Here is a 6,503-nt window from a genome sequence, read left to right as displayed (position 1 = left end):
TAAAACTCAGCATTTTTCCTTATTTTATCCCATTTCCACTCATTTTTCCCACTCAAAATCAAAGAAACTATCAATTTCCATCAAAATTTGTGTTTTTTTGGGTTTTGAAAATTTATAATTACTGTAAATCAATACGAGTTTTGCATAACCGTGATTGCAGCCCTCAAACATAATGCAAGGAACATTCAAATAAAATTTCAGCTCATGTGCACACCATTTAGACCATGAACAATAAAAAACAAGCAAAATTCTTTCATAAAATAGAGCATACCGCCTTTTTGCGTGTTTTGGGTTTTTTGAATATTTAATTGGGACTGTGTATTGACCAACCAGCCATGGATTTCCGTATAGATCTTCGGCTTTCAGCCTCCTTAGCCTCTTGGAACAATCTGGTGTCTTCCCGGACAAGCATCCATCTCCCGATTCTCTTCTTGATCCTTGCCACATGAAGGGCCTCTTTGTAGGAGAGAGAAAGAGGAGAGAGAAAGACTAGATCTAGATCTTTCTGCATAGTGAGTCATTCCTCCCATGGTTTGGAGCGATCGGAGGCACATAAATTCTTCATTCCATAGCCAAGAGAGTTCCTCTCCATTTACTTGATCGAAAAATGATAAAAATTTGGGAAAAAATGGGGTGCCGAAAAATTGATGCCCTCCCTCCCCCCCAGGACCATGTCATTTGAATTCTTGAGTTTTGAAGCTCTTAATTAAGAGCTTAAGCTTTAAAACACAGAAAAATTGGTTCATGCTTGGGTTTCACACTGCGCGGAAGTGGATTTTTCACTTTTGGAGGGGCAAACGACGTCAGATTCATGATCCATCTAGACAGGCGACTCCGCAGCATCGAAATTCATCACCCTGGCCTCTGTCCCGCTCTTCCTGGCTTCTGGATCCAGTAGCCGCTTCATAATGCAAAACCTTGCAGGGATTAAATGGGGGGTCAAACGGGCTCGGATCAACGAACCGAGACTTGTGTTGGGTTCCTGGCATCGAACTCCATCTAGGAAAACTCCAGCTTCCCAATTTGCCACCATTGAATTTTTCATGAAAAATTGGTATTGCACGCTCCCGGGACACTTTCTGGCTCCAAAATGGCTTTGAATCTGCTGCAAATCAATCATGAATGGCTCCTAAAATGCGGCTCTCATTGACGACCATGGGATAGGGCAACTCAGCCCATCGAATCCCACGAATTGACTTGCACAAAAAACCAACCGCAGAAAGCATCAAGCTGATACAAAAAAGATACACATCAAAGCACAACACAACTCTCACCCTACCCCCTGTCAAAACCAAGACATGAAATACACAAGGAGTAGGCCTAGCATAATCTGGCAGAAAACCCAAGCTAGTCGGTAATCGACTACTCCAACATGGCCAAGCTAAAACCTGTCAAGGAGGTTGCCCTAAATGGTGGTCTGAATTGCCTACCTATCAAAGGACAACTGAACTAGGAGCTCCTCCTAGGTGAGGACTCCTATAGCATGATCAAGAATATTTTCTTGTAGCATTTTTTTCCCATGTTTAGGATATTATTCTACCATACACAGGTGTGTAAAAAGGAGGGAGCTAAGCGTAGTGACCCTAGGAGAACAGGGCATCGGCCTCAAGTCTAGTCTCGGTACCCAAGAACCTACCAAGCACTCGTAAGGTGACACTATTCATTTTCCTTTTGTATATTCCTCTCACTTTTATTTTCACTCCAACCTTCCTATTCATTTCTTATTTTCTAGCTAAAAGCCACCCCTAGGAAGGCAAGGTATCGGCCTCAGGTCAAACTCGTCCCCATGAACCTACCAGGCCTTCACAAGATCCACAGCTCATAGAATTTTACTTTACTTTTCTTTTCTTCTTTGAGGGTTTAGAACCCCTTTTTACACACCTCTATATATAAAGATATTATATTTTTCAAATATTCAGGGTTTCTCTTCGTTTATCATTTTAACAGGCTTCTCTAAGAGCCTCACAACTAACAGGGACTCCTAGAACGGTCGCCTAACAGGTCAGCAGAACAGGGTCACTAGAACTTCCTGCCATAACAGGTCTTTTAACACCTCACAATGCCTTTACAGGAGGCAACAACTACCTGGACCTCCCTCAGATATACCTAACCTACTACCTAAGACTTCATGCCTTGATTTTCTGGTCCCCAAATAAAAGAAGAAATCCCTTGCAAGCACATAGACACATATAACAAAAAAGACGAAGTACTCACAAAAGAAAGGATATCACCTGGATTTGACCATGAGAAGCTCCAACACTGGAAAGGCTCCCTCAAGTCCGCATGAGATCCGTCAAGCACATGACTAAAACCAAACAACCATTAAACGCACCCGCACTAAACAGATGAATGGCCCTCTTGGCCTAATGAAGTAAACCATTTCACTGCAAACGAATTGGCCCTCTTGGCCTTAAGAAATCAGGCATTAAAACCTTAATTACAATGGCCCTCTTGGCCTAAAGAAATAAAGAATGACAGTGCATATATATATATCTCCTTGGAAAACAACCATGATAGACACTAAACCGTGCATGATTCCAAGAAGACCGCAAGGGCCTCACAGTCCTAAACTAAATGCATTAAGTTATGACCCATCCCTCCTGCATAGATAGCAAGAGGGGTACGCATAGTATGTCAATGAATCAACCTATGGGTCCAGGATAATAATGGCAAATGGGTTTCATCGATCGGGCCTGCATCACACATACTAACCATCGCTTGCCGTATAAAGCATGTTCCAATAAAACTCCCCACAGTTGACTAGGTCCTACCCCATTGTCAATGCATATATCCGAACTAGGACCACAATTGAAAAAGAGTTCTTCATAAGAAAAATTTTCCAGGGAATCCGCAAACTAATTCCAATAACGTGGAACCAGCTGAAAAGACATTCTCTCAAGTAGGGCTAAGGCAGCACGATAGTACATGCAAAGAATGGGATTCCACACAGTGTGTATGTCTCATTGAGCTGGTTTAAAATCAATTGGGAATCCACTTTGACCAACAACTGACAGATACCGCTCTTCTTGGCAATATTTAAGCCCATAACCAAAGCTTTATACTCCGCCATGTTATTGGTAAAATTAAAGCCGAGATAAATAACTAACTTCATGACAACGCAATGTTGGGGATCTCGAATGACTACTCTTACACTCCCTTTTTTGGTGGAACCCTTGGATGCTCCGTCAAAGTATAAAGCATACGTCCATAATGGGTTTATACAGCCTACCATCCTCTGTTCTACTCGTAATTATGATAATCAAAGTTTAGCATATTGAGAGGATGCATTGTTAGCTCCATCCCCCCATCATCATTAAAGGCTACATGGATGCTCGTCAAAATATGCAGATAGTGATGGAAGAAGACTTTAATCTCCCAAATGAATGTCCCATCTTCTCACTCGATCACTTTATAACCTTTGTTCCACCACATAAGCTTTCCCTGATGATATCTCTGCTCTAAATATGGGTGCTCCAGGTAAGGAATCATCCGACCCATCAACCGCAATTTTTATTCCTTGCAGATGTCGAATCAATCATGCATAGGCCTGCAAGGAAGTTGTGGTATTAGTACAGTCAGAAATAATAAGGTTTAATCTTATTCTTAAATTCCACACCATCGAGCTCTGCTAATAGTACTGTGGATTTATTCTTCCCTATCCTGACAATCCAATATGGACCATCCGGCCACTTGGGCTCCAGCTTCCCTGGAAATAATTCTCTATGTGTATCATAGTATAACACTAGCTGTCCTTTCTTAAAGGTATATTTCTCAGGTTTAAGATCATGTAACTGCTTCATTCTCCACTTGGCAACTTCTTGGTGTAATAAGCTCTGTAGCTTAAGTTCGTCTAAATGTGCTAGTGTCGTAAAGCACTCAAGAAGTTCGTCCTCGTCACCTAAAGAATGATTAATCGCAAATCTTATCATTGGCAACTCGATCTCTAGAGGCAAGACACACTCCTCACCATACACTAGCTTGAACACGGTATGTCCACAGTGGCTCATTTGAACGTCGTATTGTATGCCCACACTGCCATGTACAACTTCTTATCCCAATCCCGTTTCTTTTCCGATATAACATTGGACAGGATACCCACGAGCTGTTTATTGGTACTTTCAACTTGCCCATTTGCTTGTGGGTTATAGGGAGTTGTTTTATTGTGCTTGATCTGCCAAGCCTTAGTCAAGCTTTTTATTACTTTATTTAGGAAATGTGTCCCACGGTCCAATACTATTTCTTTTGGCGGACCGAATTGGCATATTATTTGTTCTAACAAGTTTCCTTTGTGTCGTCTTTTCGTGTTGCGCATGCTTTCGACCATTTGGCAAAGTAATCAGCCACCACAATAATATATCGTTTTTGTGTACTGGACGATGGAGTAATAGGGCCCACAAAGTCAATCCCCCACTTCTCAAACAGAAGCATCGCCATGATAGGGGTGAGTGGTCGCTTCCTCTTCCCTCGGCTATCATGTCGCTGGTAGATATCACATCTTTTGACGTACTTGAATGTGTCTTGAAAAATAGCTGGCCACCAATTTCCCGCTCTTAACGCTTTTTGCGTAGTTAGCCACCTAGCAAAATGCCCTCCATAAGCGGAGTCATGGCATTCTGCTAGGATGAATGGAACCATCAGGCATTATGCATCAGAGCGATAGATATCACCAACCCCTTGCCGGTACAATGTGCCTGTGATTACGGTGAATTTTAAAGCTTGCTACTTCATCTTTCACTTCTTTGACTTTGATAGACCAGCTCTAGTCTCTCCCGTTGAAATAATGTGTTATTTCTGCATACCAGGAGGGAATGGATGCCGTATCAATCTTGAACAACGCCTCCCAATCACTGCCTACAACCAAATCTTCCTTTGGTTCCCAAAAGTTGACAAGCCACTCCACAATGCCCTGCAGCCTAGGTGGCTTGCTCTTGACCTTGTAGTCGAATTCCTGCAAAGTGATCAGCCACTTTGCCAACCGATTAGGTGGTTGCAACTTATTCATCAATAGTTGTAACCCTTCCACCTTCATATACATGATAACCTTCTCATAGAGGATATAATGCCTGAATTTCTTGGTTGCAAAAACCATTGCCAAGCACAGCTTCTCCATATACGTGTAATTAATTTCGGACACACCCAGCTTTCAACTGGTGAAAGCGATTGGGTGGTACCATTTCTCTTTCCATATCTGCACTAAGCAACAACTAATGCTATGCATGGTAGTTGCCGAAAAGATATAAAAGATCTTGCTCCTCTTAGGTGCTTTTCAGCATAGCAGCTCTTGTGAGTTCCTGCTTTACATCTTCGAAGGCTACCTTACAAGGGTTGCTCCATACAAACACACAGTTGAAGGATAATAAATTCATCAGTGGCAACGTTCTCTCTGCTAAGGCATTTATGAACCATCGATAGTATTCGACTGATGAGACAGAAAGCTGTGGACTTCTTTGGAAGTACGTGGTGGACTCATGGTGACTATGACTTTGATCTTTTGAAGATTTGTCGCAATCCCCACCGAGCTGACTATGTGGCCCAGTAGGAGTCCATAGGGTACGCCAAATACGCACTTTCTCAGGTTGAGAGCTATCAACTGCCTTCCTTACAGTGGCTATCCCTAAATTGTCTATAAATACCTTTAGCTCTTCAGGGGAAATGTCCCCAAAGGTTTTATCTACAGTTTGTTGCCATGAACTAGGCGCATTGCACAGACCAAAAACCATCACATGGTACATGAAGGTACCCAAGACTGTAATGAATGTCATTTTAAGCTTATCCTCTTTTGCAATTGCCATCTGGTTGTACCCTACAAAGAAGTCCATGAAGGAATATATCTCCCTACCCACCAATTGATCTAGGATTTGGTCAATAAAGGGCAGCGGGTAATAATCCTTAACTGTCTGCTTGTTCATCTCTCTAAAATCTACGCAAAGCATGATTTGATTATTCTTTTCCTTCCTGATAACTACTCGCAAACACCATTCAGTGTGCTAAACAGGAAATATCAAACCAGCTTTTCGCAGTTTTTGTAATTTCTCGAATAATCCGTCCCTTAATTTGAAGGGCATACGCTTGACTTTTTGACGCACACGGTGGCGAACTTCCTTTAAATGGATCGTATGGACGGCCAGACTAGGAGGAATTCCCCTAAGTTCGCTCCATGCAAGAATATTGCATAACTCCTAGATGAGAGTGACATAATCTTCTCATTCCTTTGCACTGAGCATAGACCCTAATTTTATTGGCCGTGCATTGTTTGGTGTACCAAGATCTATCTCAACAATGACTGCGTCTCTTATTCGATCTTGAGCTTCCATGGGCTCATTCAGCGTTATCTGATGAAAATCCTCCGTAGTAGACCCTTCCCTAGATTCATCGCTTAATGATGTGCCACTAGCGGATACATCTTCTAACATCTCCAATTCCATCAAGGATAAAGGAGCTCTCTCATTTTAAGGAGATTCAAGGTAAGCATAAATTACGACCCATTTGGCACCCCTACCAAA

The sequence above is a fragment of the Lygodium microphyllum genome, chromosome 18, assembly GCF_053477565.2.
Source record: "Lygodium microphyllum isolate KBCC chromosome 18, Lygodium_microphyllum_v1.1.10, whole genome shotgun sequence".
NCBI lineage: Eukaryota > Viridiplantae > Streptophyta > Polypodiopsida > Schizaeales > Lygodiaceae > Lygodium > Lygodium microphyllum.
This window is presented reverse-complemented; position numbering follows the sequence as displayed.